General features: G+C 41.4%; 1 protein-coding gene across 1 annotated transcript in view; it reads left to right on the forward strand.

The window, feature by feature from the left end:
• The window catches only part of PLCL2 (phospholipase C like 2), a 201,554-nt gene that overhangs the window by 107,191 nt on the left and 74,757 nt on the right, over window positions 1-19,606 (forward strand). The gene's annotated exons all lie outside the window — the stretch shown is intronic.

Consider the following 19,606-nt stretch of genomic DNA (forward strand, 5'->3'; position numbering starts at 1 on the left):
AACCAATGTATGGCAATATGTAGCTTATGTAAAGCTCAAATAAGCAGGGGTAAGGATCTTGCCCACCTAGGAACATCCTCCCTTATACGTCACCTGAATAACCTTCATAGTTCAGTGGTTAGTTCAGGAACTGGGGCTAGGACCCTCATCAGTACAGGGACACCTAAATCCCGTGGTCCAGTTGGATACACACCAGCAACACCCTCCTCGTCAACTTCCTCCACAATCTCCATCAGATTCAGTCCTGCAGCCCAAGTCAGCAGCCAGACTGAGTCCTCCTCAATACGGGATTCATCCGAGGAATCCTGCAGCGGTACGCCTACTACTGCTGCTGTTGCTGCTGTTAGTCGGTCATCTTCCCAGAGGGGAAGTCATAAGACCGCTAAGTCTTTCACCAAACAATTGACCGTCCAACAGTCGTTTGCCATGACCACCAAATACGATAGTAGTCACCCTATTGCAAAGCGTATAACTGCGGCTGTAACTGCAATGTTGGTGTTAGACGTGCGCCCGGTGTCCGCCATCAGTGGAGTGGGATTTAGAGGGTTGATGGAGGTATTGTGTCCCCGGTACCAAATCCCCTCGAGATTCCACTTCACTAGGCAGGCGATACCAAAAATGTACAGAGAAGTACGATCAAGTGTCCTCAGTGCTCTTAAAAATGCGGTTGTACCCACTGTCCACTTAACCACGGACATGTGGACAAGTGGTTCTGGGCAAACGAAGGACTATATGACTGTGACAGCCCACTGGGTAGATGCATCCCCTTCCGCAGCAACAGCAACAGCTGCATCAGTAGCAGCATCTACAAAATGGCTGCTCATGCAAAGGCAGGCAACATTGTGCATTACAGGCTTTAATAAGAGGCACAACGCTGACAACATATTAGAGAAAATGAGGGAAATTATCTCCCAGTGGCTTACCCCACTTAGACTCTCATGGGGATTTGTGGTGTCAGACAATGCCAGTAACATTGTGCGGGCATTAAATATGGGCAATTTCCAGCACGTCCCATGTTTTGCCCACACCATTAATTTGGTGGTGCAGCATTACCTCAAGAGTGACAGGGGTGTGCAGGAGATGCTTGCGGTGGCGCGCAAAATTGCTGGACACTTTCGGCATTCAGCCAGTGCCTACCGCAGACTAGAGGCACATCAAAAAAGCATGAACCTGCCCTGCCATCACCTCAAACAAGAGGTTGTGACGCGCTGGAACTCCACCCTCTATATGCTGCAGAGGATGGAGGAGCAGCAAAAGGCCATTCAGGCCTACACAGCCACCTACGACATAGGCAAAGGAGTGGGGATGCGCCTCAGTCAAGCGCAGTGGAGACTGATTTCCGTGTTGTGCAAGGTTCTGCAGCCATTTGAACTTGCCACACGAGAAGTCAGTTCCGACACTGCCAGCTTGAGTCAGGTCATTCCCCTGATCAGGCTGTTGCAGAAGCAGCTGGAGAAAGTGAGGGAGGAGCTGGTAAGCCATTGCGATTACACCAAGCATGTAGCTCTTGTGGATGTAGCCCTTCGTACGCTTTGCCAGGATCCGAGGGTGGTCACTCTTTTAAAGTCAGAGGAATACATTCTGGCCACCGTGCTCGATCCTCGGTTTAAAGCGTATGTTGTGTCTCTGTTTCCGGCGGACACAAGTCTACAGCGGTGCAAAGACCTGCTGGTCAGGAGATTGTCCTCTGAAGAGGACCGTGACATGCCAACAGCTCCACCCTCATTTTCTTCCACATCTATGGCTGCGAGGAAAAAGCTCAGTTTTCCCAAAAGAGGCACTGGCGGGGATGCTGATAACATCTGGTCCGGACTGAAGGACCTGCCAACCATTGCAGACATGTCTACTCTCGCTGCATTGGATGCTGTGACAATAGAAAAAATTGTGGATGATTACTTTGCTGACACCATCCAAGTAGACATGTCAGACAGTCCATATTGTTACTGGCAGGAAAAAAAGGCAGTTTGGAAGCCCCTGTACAAACTGGCTCTATTTTACCTGAGTTGTCCCCCCTCCAGTGTGTACTCGGAAAGAGTTTTTAGTGCAGCGGGGAACCTGGTCAGTGAGCGGCGAAGGAGGTTGCTTCCTCACAACGTTGAAAAAATGATGTTTATAAAAATGAATACCGTATATACTCGTGTATAAGCCGAGTTTTTCAGCAGATTTTTTATGCTGAAAAAGCCCCACTCGGCTTATACACGAGTGAACTTACCTCTCCGGTCCCTCAGGTCTTAACTACCACAGTGGAAAGCATGTGCGTTCCACAGAGAGGAAGTTCGGCATTTGGAACGCAAACTTGCGTTCCAAATGCCGAACTTCCTGTCTGTGGAACGCACATGCGTTCCACTGCGGAAGTGATAGTCTGAAGACCTCTCTCTCTTTCCTCGACTGTTGTATTGGCGGCTCTTATGTCTTGGGGGTGAGTTAGGAGCCAAACTCTGCTTCTTCTTTTTGGGGACACCCTGCTGATGATCGCTCCTTGTGTAGTGTCATTTTAACGGACTTCAATACACCAGGGTAACCGGAATTTCCAGCTTGGTATGCCAACTGTTTAATCCCAGTAAGTACGGTAAGTAAAATCAATCTCTCTCTCAAAGAGATTTTGTGTACCTGTTCTCCAGTTGAGCCATGTTTCTACTTAATTTAAAGACATTTATACTAACACTCATCACATGTAAGAAACATCCATGAAAAACATATATCTGGCCATGCCAAGATTCAAAGGTCACAAGACAATTCATCAAGAATGACCCCTCTTTCTCCTCCACACCAGATTAACATTTACTGATAGTCTCTTATTAGTTTACAAACAGAGATTTAATAAAAAATTTGTGTATTTATCTAATGCATTGATGCCACCCCCCAATATTTTTATTTTTGAAATTTACCAGTAGCTGCTGCATTTCCCACCCTAGGCTTATACTCGAGTCAATACGTTTTCCCAGTTTTTTGTGGTAAAATTAGGTGCCTCGGCTTATATTCGGGTCGACTTATACTCGAGTATATACGGTAATCAATTCCTCAATGAAGTACAGCACTGCCCTCCAGATACTACAGAGGGACCTGTGGTTGTGGAGTCCAGCGGGGACGAATTGATAATGTGTGATGAGGAGGAAGTACACACTGTAGGGGGAGAGGAATCAGAGGTTGAGGATGAGGACGACATCTTGCCTCAGTAGAGCCTGTTTAGTCTGTACAGGGAGAAATGAATAGCTTTTTTGGTGTGGGGGCCCAAACAAACCAATCATTTCAGCCAAAGTTGTTTGGTAGGCCCTGTCGCTGAAATGATTGGTTTGTTAAAGTGTGCATGTCCTATTTCAACAACATAAGGGTGGGTGTGAGGGCCCAAGGACAATTCCATCTTGGAACTTTTTTTTTTGCATTATATGACCAAGCAACAGTCGTTTGCCATGTTCAAAAAGTAAAACCAAATGTAAAAAAATTCAAGAAATTAAACCAAAAGTAAAATGCCGTGTCATAATTTAAAACAAGAGGTATTGACGTGCTCTAAAACTACTGTATTGTTGTTTATATTTTATAAACACTACACTTGAAAGCTTGAGTCTTTCAATAGAAAAGTAACTGTCCATTGCACGAATATTTGCAACAGGGACAATTTTAGGGTTAAGAAAGTCAACTAATAATAACACGTCGACGCTGTGTGTCTTTATAAACACTACACTTGGAAGTTGGAGGAGGTATTGTGGCCCCGGCACCAAATTTACTACCGGGGCCACTCCACTGTGCAGTCCATATTTAGGTGTATCAGATATTAAACAACGGTGACAGTTGATGCCCAATTTTTTAATTATATTGTGGCCTCGGTACCAAATTGTGTACCGGGGCCACCCCACTACGCAGTCCAGATACTTGTTTGGTGGAATTCAGACCAGTTGAGGGTTTTATTATTATATTGTGTGGACCACTCTATCTATACCACACTACAACTCTATACCACTCTATTTCCTACTTTAATTCTATTTCATACTTTAATTCTATTTCCTACTTTAATTCTATTTCATACTTTAATTCTATTTCCTACTTTAATTCTATTACTAATTAATTACCATAAAGAGGAACAAAATAAACCAATTTTACCAAAAGTATAATATGACTTAGACTTACAAACACTACACTTTAAAGATCGTGCCTTTAAATGAAAAAGTCAGTCTTCATTGCACGACTATGTGCAACAGGGACATTTTTTTGGGTTTACAAAGTCAAACAATAACACTTCGACCCTGTCTGTCTGGGGTCTCTCAATGACGAATTGTCTGTACCATGTTTGGAGGAGGTATTGTGGCCCCGGTATCAAATTGGGTACCGGGGCCACCCCACTATGCAGTCCAGATACTTGTTTGGTGGAATTCAGACACGTGGAGGGTTTTTTAATTATATTGTGGCCTCGGTACCAAATTGTGTACCGGGGCCACCACACTACGCAGTCAAGATAGATAGATGCGTATTGCGTATCATAGATAAAGTACATTCAGTGGTGTGGGGCAAATTGAAAAATATTCAAAATGCACTGACATTATCAAAAACAAGAGGTTGTCACACGCTAAAACTCCAACATGTATATGATGGAGAGGATGGAGGAGCAGCCGTATGTGTAGTGTAATGCAGATCTGTTGAAGGTTTTTTATATATTTTATTGTGGTGCCCAGTGCCCACTCCTCTACGCAGTCCAGGTACAATTATTGGTGCGAATCATAAAAGTTCAGGGTTTTTAAGATATTGTGGTGACCCACTCCTCTACGCAGTCCAGGTACAATTATTGGTGCGAATCATAAAAGTTCAGGGTTTTTAAGATATTGTGGTGACCCACTCCTCTACGCAGTCCAGGTACAATTATTGGTGCGAATCATAAAAGTTCAGGGTTTTTAAGATATTGTGGTGACCCACTCCTCTACGCAGTCCAGGTACAATTATTGGTGCGAATCATAAAAGTTCAGGGTTTTTAAGATATTGTGGTGACCCACTCCTCTACGCAGTCCAGGTACAATTATTGGTGCGAATCATAAAAGTTCAGGGTTTTTAATATATATTGTGGTGACCCACTCCTCTACGCAGTCCAGGTACAATTATTGGTGCGAATCATAAAAGTTCAGGGTTTATAATATATTGTGGTGACCCACTCCTCTACGCAGTCCAGAAAGATACCTTGTTGCAACGTTTTGGACTAATAACTATATTGTGAGGTGTTCAGAATACATTGTAAATTAGTGGAAATGCTTGTTATTGAATGTTATTGAGGTTAATAATAGCCTAGGAGTGAAAATAAGCCCAAAAACTTGATTTTTTAAACTTTTTATGTTTTTTTCAAAAAAAATCCGAATCCAATACCTTAAATCCGAACCGAGACCTTTCCTCAAGTGTTTTGCGAGACAAATCCGAACCTCAAAAATAACGAAAATCCGGATCCAAAACACGAGACCTCAAAAGTCGCCGGTGCACATCCCTAGTTTTAAGTGCCCGTTTGAAGGTGCACAAATTAGGGGACAGTCGGACGGAGCGTAGGGGGTTGTTCCAGTGACCTCGCTTTAACACTGGAAGAAGAAGCACACTGCTGTACAAGTCAGCATCTTCATTGGGATAAGTGTCCTCTTGGGACCAGTTTTTATGATAAGACATTTGGAAACAAATTGGTCTGTTGACAAAGGAAAGGTAATCATGTCCTTTAATCAGGATGTTTAGACAAGATCACTGCTTGTGACATGATGTGATGTATTTAGAAAATAAACCACCTCCAAAATGTATCCTCTAATTTAATTAACCATCAAACTCCAATTAAATATTAATTATTCGATAACAGAAATAAATTATTTATTAGCAATTTTTAAATGGCGCCTACACATTATACAGCGCAAAGGAAACTGGAGCATCTGGAAGAAACCCACGCAAACACGGGGAGAATATATATAAACTGCTCACTGATAGGAGTGTTAACATTTCACAGCATCTGCAGCAAAATCCAGCTTTCATATTGTTCACCCTGACTGGATTTGTCTTTTATATTTGGATTATTTGACTTAATGTTTTTGTTCCTTTTATTCCATAGCTACTTCAGCAGTAATAGTAGTGACTCGAACACATTTGTTAATGTAACAACACCCAGAGTCTCACAATGGTAGCATGTGGCTTAAATAAATATTTAAGGATCCTGTTTTAATTCACAGGTTTGAAGTTTTGCTTTGTTTAAGAGAGGGGAGTATAATTCTACTTTGACATGCGAAAGGCCATGTGACCTAACACATATGGTTTGCTACATTTCCCCATAGAAGCACAAACGTTTTGTGATATTCCATATAAATAAATTGAAAGGCTGCTCATTCTTTTAGCAAAGAGATTTTAGTATGGCTGTAAAACTCTGAAGATGAATCATTGTCCATGTTGAAGTTCTTTTTGGGCCATTTTAATGCATCTTCCAATGCGACTCTTTTCATTTATAACACATTGCTCTGTTCCTGTTTTTTACACAAATTCCGCAAATAATAAAAATTTTCTCACATAAATAATTATGTTTAAAGATGTTTTTACAACAGTTACTTAATTCAGCCAAGGCATCCTTTAAATAAGTGAGGAGAAATGGGAGTAAACCAATATTTCTGTTGAAATGGATTATGTGGGGAGGTGTGACGTAAAAAGGAATAATAGTGGTCTATGTTAAGATTTTGAGATTAAATATTGCCTAGTCAGCAATTTATTATCTCTGTTGTTAGCATCAGTTAAAGCAGGGGTAGGCAACCTGCGGCTCTCCAGGTGTTGTGAAACTACAAGTCCCAGCATGCTTTGCCAGTAGATAACCAGCAGATAGATGGCAAGGCATGCTGGGATTTGTAGTTTCACAACACCTGGAGAGCCGCAGGTTGCCTACCCCTGAGTTAAAGCATGCCTTCCATGCTACATCACATTATTGGTGTGTCCACATCACAATAGGCGCGGCCAGGCCCCCAGGCGTGTCTATGGATTCTGAAGAACTGGGCTCCCTCCACCCTCTCCTGAAAACACCCTTGACTTGCTGCGCACACCAGAGGCACTTGCTTCTGGTGTGCACTACACCCGCATACCATGGAGAGCAGGACTTTACCTCACAACTTACCATGAGTGCAGTCATGGGTTATCAGTGCAGTCCCCACAAATCCCCATTGTCCCTTTGACATCAGGACAATTGGTAGTTATGAGTTAAACAATTTCACCACAGTATGAAGTCACATGTCTTATACCAGGACTACTTATAATATTGGAACTTTCAGTGCAAAGTACAGATGCCAGTTATGTGCTTGAGTGGAACTGTCCTTCATTCCTCTAATGGGCACAAATGAGCACCTGGCTCATTTCTCATGTCAATTGCTGTTTATTTTTACATGGCACTGTTAGGCAAACTAGGTCTGTACCTTTAGGAACCTGATAAGACATGGGCTGGTACTGCTCATGCAGCCTAGTAGAATGGGGTGCACTATTTTCCTCCCCGTCTATAATGACAATTTGTTGGGGCCATCGATGGGGCAGATTAGGCCATGGGTCCTGGGAGGCCGCCACCACTGCCCCTATTATTGTCCACCGTTGCTGGGCCCCAAGGCAGGCCCCTACATTTGTTCCTAACTTTCGAACTCCAGCCACTTTGACAATAATGTTACTTTCCTGAAATGTATGCAGTTCTTTAATGTTACAGCAGGTTATTGCTTCTGATTTCTAATCAGGGCCGCCAAGACAAATTTTGGGCCCTGGTACAGCAACTCATGGGCTCCACCTATAGTCGACTTGAAGGGAAACCTATGTGCCGCTGAGTAGCACCGCCAAAAGGGTGTGGCCATAGCATTGGGGGTGTGGCTGCGCATCATTGGGGGCTTGTCTACGAGGTGAAAAGCACAAGGCAAGAAATAATTTAATATATCCTCATTAGAAGATGCAATCATTTGGTACTACAGGGCTTCTGTAGTCTAGGGACGGAGCCCTGTAGCACTGTCATTACAGAAATGCACAGCAGCTTTACTCAGATATGCCTCCTGTGCCCAGCAGCTTTAATCACACATGTACTCTCTGCCCACATGCTTTACTTATACATTCCCCACCTTGTGCCCAGCAACATTACTCGCACATGCCCCCCTCTGCCAAGCAGCTTTACACACACATACCCACTGTGCCCACATGCTTTACACACACCGCCTCTGCCCACATACTTTACACATACATGCCCCTTCTGCCCACGTGCTTTACACACACACACACACATCCCCTCTGCCAATGTGCTTTATACACATACCACCCTCTGCCCGCGTGCTTTACACACATACCACCCTCTGCCCACATGCTTTATACACATTTACCACACTATGCCCACATGCTTTACACACACATGCCCCCCTCTGCACGGCAGCTTTAATCACACAAGCCCCCTCCCCATCCCTTCTTCTTACCTTTTTTTCCACTGCACAGCACACAAGAAGAGGAAGATATCCAGCAAGCCTGCCTGCACTGTATGTTATGTGACTGCTGCAGCCATGTGACCTGCTGATGTCACAGTGACCAGGATCTAGCCTCTGCCTTATGGGGATGTGATGCAGGCAGCCTGAGTGGTCTGTGCATAGACTGTCACAGCGCATAGTACTCACTGTGGGGGCATCATTCATTCATAGCATATTGTACTACAAGATGCAGTACATTATTCTATGAATGAATGACACTGCCACATTTAGTAGTATGCAACTTGGCAGCCTATGCAGGGACAGCATAGACTGCCTGCTTGACACCCACATGCCTCCTTCCTCCCTCCCAGGAAACACACAAAAAAAGCACAGAATAAAAAAAATAAAATTAGTAAATGAAGAAAAAGAAAAAAAAAACAACCAAAAACGTTGGTAGTCTGCAGTGCGGGACTGGACCCCCGTGCATACCCAGGCCCCGGTAATCAGTACCCGCTCTTCCCCCTCTCGGCGCTTCTGTTTCTAATGTCTGCTATATGTTTCTTTCTCTATTCAGCAGTAGCCATAAACATACACATAAATCATTGCTTCTGAATGATGCAAAGATATTTATGCTACTCAGTACTGTGCCAAGATTCCTGCTCATACTCTGTTACCATGAGGAGAGTTGTGTGTGTATATATAGAACTGAGGACTTTTAAAGTTTTCTGAATTATATCTTACTTGCCTTAAGTCCTTTTATTAAGGTTGTCAGTCTGTATTCCATTAAACCTGCTTTTTTTTTAAAAAAAAAAAAAGGTTTTTGTGTTTTGAGCAAAATAAGGGGTTATCAAAATCTCCAGCCTTGACCAGAGACAATCTTTAGTTATTATACGTCAAATCTTACAAGGGTTGTCATACTCTCTTCATTTTTGCTCTAAAACACGTTTATTATACACTTTGCAATACACAGTGAAAATCAGACAGGGAGAAATATACACAGACAAGATACAGTGGCTTGTGAGCCAGTATGTTCTTAAAGTAAAAATTTCATACTCATAATGCATTATTTATCTGCAGTTTTTTTTTTTAAATACAAAACTGAAAAATGTTGCTTGCATAAGTGTTCAACCCCAATGTGCTGTGGAAGCTCCAAGTTTACACTGATGAAAATTCTTGCCATAACAATTGGCTTTCAATTATGCTATACCTGTCAATCATTAAAGAAGGTCAAGTTTTATGAACACCCTAATTCAAATAGCGTTGATCATAATGTGAATCTGATGGAAAGTGTGAAAGTGAAGACCAAAGAGCATTCTAAGAAAAGATAAAGTTATAGACATGCACAATTTAGGAGAAAACTACAAAACAATATCCAAGTGCTTGGATGTCCCAGTGAACACTGTTGGATCAATTGTGAGGAAATGGATGCATCATACCACCCAGGCACTTCCTAGACAAGGTTGTTCATCAAAACTCCGCATCAGAGCAAAAAGGAGACTTGTAAAGGAAGCATTAGAGACCCAGAGCTACAGAGATTAGTGGCTGAGACTGGAGTGGAGGTGCACCAGTCACCCATATCAAGAGCTCTCCATATAACTGGCCTATATGGGAGGGTGACTAGAAAGAAGCTATTACTGCAGTAAAACCACATTGTAGCACACCTGAAGTTTGCCAGAAAATATGACCCAGCTAAAATGTGGTGTAAGGTTTTGTGGTCAGATGAGACAAAAATTGAGCTTTTTCTCCCCAATTCAAAACCCTATGCTGAGTAATTTGCATTACTAGGTTTGCTTTACACAAACACCATCCCAACAGTGAACTATAGCAGCATCATGTTGTGGGGATGCTGTCTTCTGCGGGAATTGCCCACCTTGTTAATATTGCAGAACAGATGGATGGTGCAAAGCACAGGGAGATACTAAAGACAACCTGCATCAGTCTGCTAGAGAATTAAAGCTTGGGAGCAAGTTCACCTTTCAGCAGGACAATGATCCCAAGCACAAGGCCAAAGCTACAGCAATGTGGATGAACAACAAAAAGGTAAATGGCAAAGCCAAAGTCCAGATCTTGGTCTAATTTAGAATTTGTGGCACTATTTGATAATTGCAGTCCACAAGCATCTTCCAGCCAACCTGAACAACCTAGAGAAAATCTGCAAGGAAAAATTGGCAAAAATTACTCCCAAACAGTGTTCAAACCTGGTAGAAACGTACCTCAACAGGCTTAAATGGTCAGTGTTCTGTGGGTTGTATTGTTTTTCTCACTACGAGCTCAGCAAACTTTGAATGTTTAAAATAGCATTTTTAAAGATTTACTGAAGCCAAACCATTGGCCTTCAGTGGTGTTACATTAACAAATGTGTTGAACCTGCTCTTATTACTGCTGAAGTTACTGCTCAAAAAGTGGTGCCCAAATACTTTTACATGTAAAAGCTGAGCTAGAAGAAAACAGTAAGGCATTAGAAGAAAATGAATGTTCAGATTCAGAAATGACACACATCCCTGAGGAGAGTCTATCCACGAGTGCTATGTGTAAGCCTGACCTTTCTGATACTGTACCCATAAAGAAGCCTGCTTTCAGCATTTCTGCAGATGTGTGGATGAGCAGCCCAAGTGTAGCCGGTGATACACAAATTGAGGATGCCTTTTTGGATTTGCAACAGGATGAGGGGGATATTTGTGTAGCTGACGAAAGCGCTAATGAGGGATGTTGATGAGGATGGTGTTTGTGTAAGTCCTGCACCAGTGAAAGCAGTTATTGCATGTGATAAAAAGAAGGCCATTGTCATGTCTGGGCATAAGACCAAAAGAGCGCTAGCTAATATTCAGATCAAAGCGATATAGCTCGTATTAATATAAGTCTCATCTTAATATCTCTAACAGAGGACTGAAGTAGCAGTGGTAGGAAATATCAGAGCAGCGAATGCGGCGTCCGCCGACGCGCGTTTCGCTATTAGCTTAATATTAGCTAGGGCTTAATAGCGCTGTATAAGATAGGGAGGCACGTTGGATCATATAGACCAGATTATAATTAATCATCAGCCTCTCTAGTGGGTTAACCCACATATGGTCCCGGAGGTAGAGACCTGAGATATAATCCACGTAATAGTGATACGATTCCCAGCGGTTCTAGATTCAAAGGACCCAATTAAGGGATTGATTGTTACCAATATATGATGACAGAAACTCTCAATCTAGAATCCGCAGATTCTAGTGAACACTGTTAGGAATTCCACCAGTCCCAGCAGTTGCTATTATAACGACCTGCAGCGTATTTCTAACAGTTAAAGCATACCCACCCATTTCATATCATTGGAGTGGTGTATGAAGGGTATCAATAAAGGATTACATTAAATTTAGCTAAAATGGTATGGAATGTTTATATACCTGTAATATATGATATATAATTAAGACACAATAAATCAAGGAAATAATTGTTTCAGAGCAGTGTCGCGGCCAGACAAGTAACAATTGTCTTTTTTAACAGCATTTATCTCAATCTCAGAGTGTGACTCAATTGCAAATTTTAAATATTTCGCTACTAGACATTTTTATCAATTTAAATGAATAAAGATTTATTTAACACAATTCAATTTATACCATACATTATATGTATTATTTCTTTTCGTTTAGAGTGCCCCATATGATCATTCTTTTCTTTCTCTTCTAATCCTGGTAAAATAATTAATATTCTGATCGGGTGCACCCTTCCTCAGTAGGTATTTCTTATTGCATAAGTGAAATCAGAATTTATATATTGAGAGGAAGATGAAAGGAATGCCTGGTGCAGTCTTCTCTCTTTTGTAATATGGTACTAGTAGTTTACAACAATTGACTGTTAAACAATCCTTTGCCAGAGGAAACAAGTGAGAAAGCTGTCATCCCAGTCGCAAAGCAGATCACAGACGCCATGGCGACTATGCTAGAATTAGATCTGCGTTTAATATCCACTATTGATGCAGCTGGTTTTAGACAGTTAATTGGGGTCTTGTTTCCCCGTTACAAAATTCCATCATGACACCATTTTACTAGAAAAGCTATTCCTCACCTCTACCAGAAGGTTCGTAAAAATGTAATTATTGGGCTACAAAATTCCATTCTACCCACTGTACACTTAACCACAGATTTGTGGACAAGCGGAACTGGGCAAACTAAAGATTATATGAATGAGACAGCCCACTGGGTTGGTGATTCGCCTTCACCAACAGGAACAGCAGCAGCATGTACCCAAGTACGTCACAATTTTCAGAGGCAGGCTACTCTGTGTATCACCGGCTTCACTAAGTGGCATACAGCAGACAATCTGTTACTAAACGGATGTCATTGTAGCATGGTTTATGCCGCTTGAACTCTCCTCAGCATATGTCATTTCTGATAACGCCACCTATATTGTGAGAGCATTACAGCTGGGTGAATCCCATCACATTCCCTGTTTTGCTCACACAATAAACTTGATGATTCAGAGCTTTTTAAAAAATGACGGGGATGTGCAGGAAATGCTGAGGCCCGAAAAATATCTGGACATTCCGTCATACAGCAACAGCATGTAGGAGATTGCAGCAGCTACAAGATCAGTTTAATTTCCCCTACCACCAACTAAAGCAAGAGGCTTTAACAAGGTGGAATGCCACCCTGTATATGCTTCTGAGGATGGAGGAACAGCAAAAAGCCATCCACGCTCACTCCACAAGCCATGACATTGGAAAAGCGCAGTGGAGAATACTTTCCGTGTTGTGCAAGGTGCTGAAACCATTCGAAGTAGTCACCTGTGAAGTGAGTTCAGACACTGCTAGCTTGACTCAAGTGATTCCCTTAATTAGACTTTTGTAAAAGCAGCTTGAGAAACTGAAGGAGAAGATGATCTACAAGTCTGACATACTTAATGTAATTGCTTTGTTTCAAGTTCTTTATCCGCTTCGCCAGGATCGAAGGGCTATCAAAATCTTAAACCTAGGATCAAGCACGGTCATCAAAGTGTAGTGATCCGATTTCAAGAGCTATGTCTTCTCTTTGTTTACAACTGACCCTAATCTCAAGAGATGCAAGGAGCTCTTGGTGAGCAAGATAACAGCGCGGTGTTACGTGACAGGATGACATCTCCTTCAGTTTCTCAGTCAGCTGCTGCTAGGAAAAAACTTAACTTTCCCAAGAGAGGGATGATGCAGATGACTCAACACAACATTTTCACATCTGGTCTAAAAGAATTGACCACAAAACGTGACACCTCTGCCGTAACTTCACATGATCCTACTATCAACATCAAAAGGATGGTGGAGAATTATTTTTAACGACAGCATAGAAATAGACACATCAGACGGTCCCTTTGCATACTGGGAGGAAATGTACCAACTCGCTTTGCACTGCCTAAGCTGCTCACCCTCCAGTGTGTACTTGGAAAGAGTTTTCAGCACAGCCGGGAACCTTGTCAGCAATTGGCGTAGCAGGCTACTTCCTCAAAATGTGGAAAAGATGATGGTCATCAAATCAAACTATAATTTCCATGAGGATGACTGTTCCCACTCATTACATCAAAGTACAGAGACTTCTGTAATGGTTGATTCCAGCGGGGATGAATCAATGTGTGAGGATAATTTACACACTGATGTGGATGAGGCTGAGGATGATGATGACAACATCTTGCAACAGTACAGTTCATTAACAGCACTCTTAGCTTAGGTGCCTTAAGGCCATTGTTAGCTTGTTTTGTGGGGGCCCAAACAAACCAAACTCTTCAGCTACAAAAGTGGCACTCCTTGTCACTGAAGTGCTTGGTTTGATAAAGTGTGCATGTCCTTTTTAAGATCCAAAATAAGGGTGGGTGGGAGGGTCCAAGGACAATCCCTTCTTGCACCACTTTTCCTTTCAGCTATCGCTGTGTGCCAATGATACCTAGATGTTTTAGTAACAAAAAACAATGTTGCTTGCAGAAGTAGTGTAAGCACAAACGTCTAAATAGACATGTATATGTATTACGCAAACCTTCCACTTTGCTGCTGTTTCATCAGTATTGCACAAAGTGTTTGTAATCTGCACTTTACGTGAAGGGTACCTAGCTATATTTTAATTTTTGGGGGATTGAGGCCGATTCTAAGCTCAGTGATGACCTTGTTTTTTGCTGTGAATGTCAATGGCTCTGTTTAGTGCAATGTCTGGAACAAGATCTGATATGCTCATGTCAGAGTGATTCAGCAAATTTTTGGACAACTGGCGGATTTACCCTTCTGAAGTTTGCTTTCAATCATCCTTTCAATTGCTTATCTCTCGTACGTGTGACCACATAATTTATTTTTCACTGGGTTCATCGTCCCCAACTGTGTTATAGGAGTGCTTTGGGTGACTGCGATCTCCTCGTCTTCATCTTCCAAAGCTTTGTCTGCAGGGGCCAGTGACTCACCCATTTGTTTTCTATGGTGTCTTAGCTGTGTTTTAAACTAGACATATTTATCATCCTGCCTCAGGGCCTCCTCTGTATTCTTCTGAACTGCAGTGTATCTCTTGTGTACAAGCTCTCTTAAATCTGGGATCTCATCCGGTGGGTCACGTTTTAACTTAAGTACGGTCTCCTCAACTGCGTCTATATATTGGTTTAAATCTCTGTTCAATGCAGCGTATTCCAAGATGACAGATTCCATGCTGCCCACATGTTCTGTGTCACAGTCTGTCTGAAGCAGATGTAATGCCACTCCAGTTGTAATAGCCATTCCTGTGTCTACATAAGTTTGGCAGTTCTTCAGGGTTGAGAGGGAGGAATCCAGAGAGGAAAAGGAGATTAAAAATGCAGCACGAGCAAACATGGTTTAATAATGTAAGTTAATTGACAGCACTGTTGGGCTTAAAGCACCTAAGCTGTTGGTAGCTTGTTTTGTGTTGGCCCAAACAAACCAAGAACTTCACCACAAAAGTGACACTCCTTGTCGCTGGAGTGCTAGCTTTGTTAAACTGTACATGTCCTTTTCAATAGCTTACAAAAGGATGGGTGGGAGGGCCCAAGGACAATTCCATCTTGCACCCCTTTATTCTTTTGCAACTGCTGTGTGGCAATGTTTCCTAGATGTGTTATGATTTGTGAATGAAAATAATATTGTGACCTGTAAGGTGGTCAAAATTTACTGGAAATGGCTGTAAATTGCTGTTATTGAGGTTAATAATAATGTAGGAACAAATAAAGAGCAAAACTATGTGATTTTAGCTATTTTTCTAAAAAATACAGATCCAAAACACGTGAGGGTGGTTTTTGCCAAAACCAAAACACGAGCTTAATCCAGATTCAAAACTAAAACCAAAACACGGGGGTCAGTGAATATCTCTACTTATTTTATATCTTCAGTTATAGGAAGTTTAGTCTGTGACAGCATCTAGACTAACGGTAGTTAACATGCAAATAAATATGCATATTTCACATAAATGTATACCCATATTATAGGCTATGTACACCCTTTTTCCCCACAATAAATTGATGTAGTATACTCAAACATACTGGACATCAGCGGGCTTGAATATCCCAAAAGAATAACTCTTGCTGTAGCATTCACACTAATATTGATGGATGATGCATTGGTGGTGGTGGTGGGTATGTCTACATACAGTGCCTTCTCACCCATGAAAAGAGAGCGCAACAGAACCAGGTAGCCTCAATACTCTGTGCTATAGGCAGCAGGAGATGTAGCACATAGCATACCACAGTATACACACCCACTTTGACCACGGTGTATATATTCCAACCAACTGAATACCAGAAACGAGATCCAATCCTTTCCCCCACATGCGCACACTGCTTACCTTGTTTCCTTACTGATTGACCTCTGAATGTTACTGTGCCAATGAAAATTCCATACTGTTGCAAATAATTCACATCCATTTAAAAAAAGGAAGGAGCCCACATGCTACCATAAAACTAAGATATTGTAGAGGATTATTTTACAGTTCAAAGAAAGAAAATAAAAAAGCTGCTGTATAGGAATTTATTTTTTTAAATCTTTTATAGAAATGTCACTTAAGACACATTTTCAGTACAGAAAATATGTCTCTTTAGATTGGCATAATAAATCAGATTATGAGTAGCAAACACACTTTAGATAGAAATTGTTATCTAAGTGTCTAGAACAGTGCTTTTGGCCATAAATATTTTAGTAACGTTCATAGATCATAAAGAGGTATCCAAAAGGGACACATTAAAAGTTAGCAACTGTGTCCAATTCAATTTGTATATCATAGCCAATTACAGCAATATTTATGGCTTAGCCATATTTTTTGAAATAATTCCAGCTAAGAATCTCCTTGTATTCACGTCAAAACCTGTGTCCTCTCCTATCTTAGTTATTCTAATAAAAAATTAGATGTCTGTATTTACTATGCTTAATACATTCTTAAAACCAAATGGAAAAGCCTCATTAATTCTTGTTAGCACAGAACATGTCATCATCACCATTTATTTATATAGCGCCACAGGTTCCGCAGCGCTGTACAGAGAACTCATTCACATCAGTCCCTGCCCCATAGGAGCTTACAGTCTAAATTCCCTAACATACACACAGACAGAGAGAGAGGGAGAGAGAGAGAGAGACTACGGTCAATTTTGATAGCAACCAATTAACCTACCAGTATGTTTTTGGAGTGTGGGAGGAAACCGGAGCACCCAGAGGAAACCCACGCAAACACAGGGAGAACATACAAACTCCACACAGATAAGGCCATGGTCAATAATTGAACTCATGACCCCAGCGCTGTGAGGCAGAGGTGCTAACCACTTAGCCACCGTGCTGCCCAATGCCAACATGTGTGTGTATGTATGTATGTATGTATGTATGTGTGTGTGTGTGTGTGTGTGTGTGTGTGTATATATATATATATATATATATATATATATATAATATTTTAATAATACGGATATTTTAATAAGGATTAGGTAGGTTTACATTATTTAAAAAATTGCAAAGCAAATGAACATTATTCAGATAACTCATGAGAGTACTAGATTACACCTTGTTATTAGTTTATCTCAAGAGCTCATAGCTCAGAGCTGATAGCACCCATGCTACCAAGCGCTCCTACAATGCAGTAGACGCCAGTTGGGAGTGAAGCGGTAGGATAGTCCTATATATTGCTGTGTAGTTCTATTCATCATTGAAGTTGAGACTGCTCTCCACCAGCAATGTCTCTGGATATTTCATTGCCACTTGCTGTCTCTTCTATCATTCAACAAATCGTTTTAGTCCAAGATGTCCATATTGAATGGAATTTATCTAGGTAATTGGCTGTGTATAACTTTCTATACAGAGCATGTTTAAGAATAATAAGCAGGGGAGCATACACCTGCATTTATATCTTTACCATACTAGGCCACTTTTTTTTCTTACCTCTTCTCCCATGTTGCAATGCTGCATGGTCGTAACTGCCACCAAGTTCTGTATGAAATTTATTCAGCCCAAGGTTAGATCCCTATAGTAATGATATAATCATTAATATGCACATTTCTGTATGTTCAGCTCATGGCTAGATATTTAGATATAATGTGCAGTTAGTAAATCTAACTGCAATGTAAGGCTACAAAGTACAGGAAACTTGCATGAAAAAAAATATATCTTTATAAGCAGACCCAAATCTACAACAAGTCTGTAGGGACATAACCTTTGGTGCACTCCAATCCATCCACTAACCACAACTAATCTTGATGGTCCTGCCACAGTCTACTGCACAATGTATTCCCTGCTCAGATTAATCCTGCCTAGAAAATGATAGACATACATGTCGTACAAAGTTGTCTCTCAAATTGTGTTTGCCCAGAGGCACCAGCCTGCTGTGCCCAATACTAAATGCAGCCAGGTTTTTACCTAATAATACAAATATAACTACAGGGGCAAATGCAGGATTTCAAGAGAGGGGTTTCCACATGTTTGCATATAGAAGTCTATCTAACAAGTATGGTGGTGGTACTTGTAATGCTGCAATACCTGCTCAGATTAATGTAATTTTTAAAATTATTTCTTAATTTTAATTAATTGCATTTTTTAAATATGTTTAGTTTAAAAAAAAAAAAAATGAATCTACTTTTTAATCTTTAGTTTATCTTTTACATATTACTGGAACTGAAAGCCCAGTATAGTTAGCATAGTTTACAGCTATTAGAACTCCTATTTATCGCTGAAATATGTCTCTTATAAAGTTGACGGCTTACTATCAGCCACTTTCCTCTCCCCAGAAATGCTGTAGGGGAATAAGATGGCCCATCTCTGCTGTGTTACGCTCAAGATCTTCTCTGTTTAATGGCCACTTACTGCCTTCTTTAGCAACGAGTGGGCCATGGTACAGTGGAAGGGGGTTCCCCTGCCATTGGCTAATTTCTCCCTTCTATTCTTATACCTCTCTTTACACCTCTCCCCTTTATTCCGTTTATCCCCCTTTGTGATGCTTAAACTGCATAGTGTTGATGCCTTTCATTGCACTTAAACCTCTTTTGCATGTTAAGATGTATTGCTGTAAGTGACAAATAAACACACGGACACCAATGTAAGTTTTGGCAAAAGGTCAGTTTTATGAAACAAGAATGGTGGAGGAGAAAGTAATGTGAATCAGCTAACGACTAATAACAGAAACCAAACAGTGGAAGGCCACACGGCCATTGATACCACTTGTCCCAGGATGTAATCCTTTACGATTGGCCGGTGCTAAATCTGGTGTCAGTGACTACACCCCCTTTTGACTCACAATGATGTGCCCACACAAAGTAGATCAAGGGGACACAATAGGACCAAGAGCCACGTTACTTCAAAGGGCACAGTGGTCTGCTGCCAATCAGCAAAAGCACTGTATGAATTAGTCGCTGACTGCAATGCTTTCCTGCCTACTGTGGCTTGTCTGGAGTAGGGAGAGAATATTAAACACAGACATGTAAATGCAATAAGCCACAGTGACATTTGAAGGGAGGGAGGTATTTGATGCAGCAAAAAGAGGCCCATCAGCCCCTGGGGGTAGAATATATAGACATGCCAACGTCCCTCTCTGTGCCTATTATTGGCTGGAGGATGAAGGAGACATAACCTCGAATAGGTAAGTGAGTGTCACTCACACAGTTTAAGTGTGTTCGGCTTTATGGCCTCTCTTAGTTACCGCACTATATAACTTTACTCACTCTCCGTTCCCCTGTATCTTTTGTTGTTCTGTGAGTTTTCTCTTGCTCATGTTGGGTTTGACAGGTCTGTT

Source organism: Mixophyes fleayi, chromosome 5 (genome assembly GCF_038048845.1).
Source record: "Mixophyes fleayi isolate aMixFle1 chromosome 5, aMixFle1.hap1, whole genome shotgun sequence".
NCBI lineage: Eukaryota > Metazoa > Chordata > Amphibia > Anura > Limnodynastidae > Mixophyes > Mixophyes fleayi.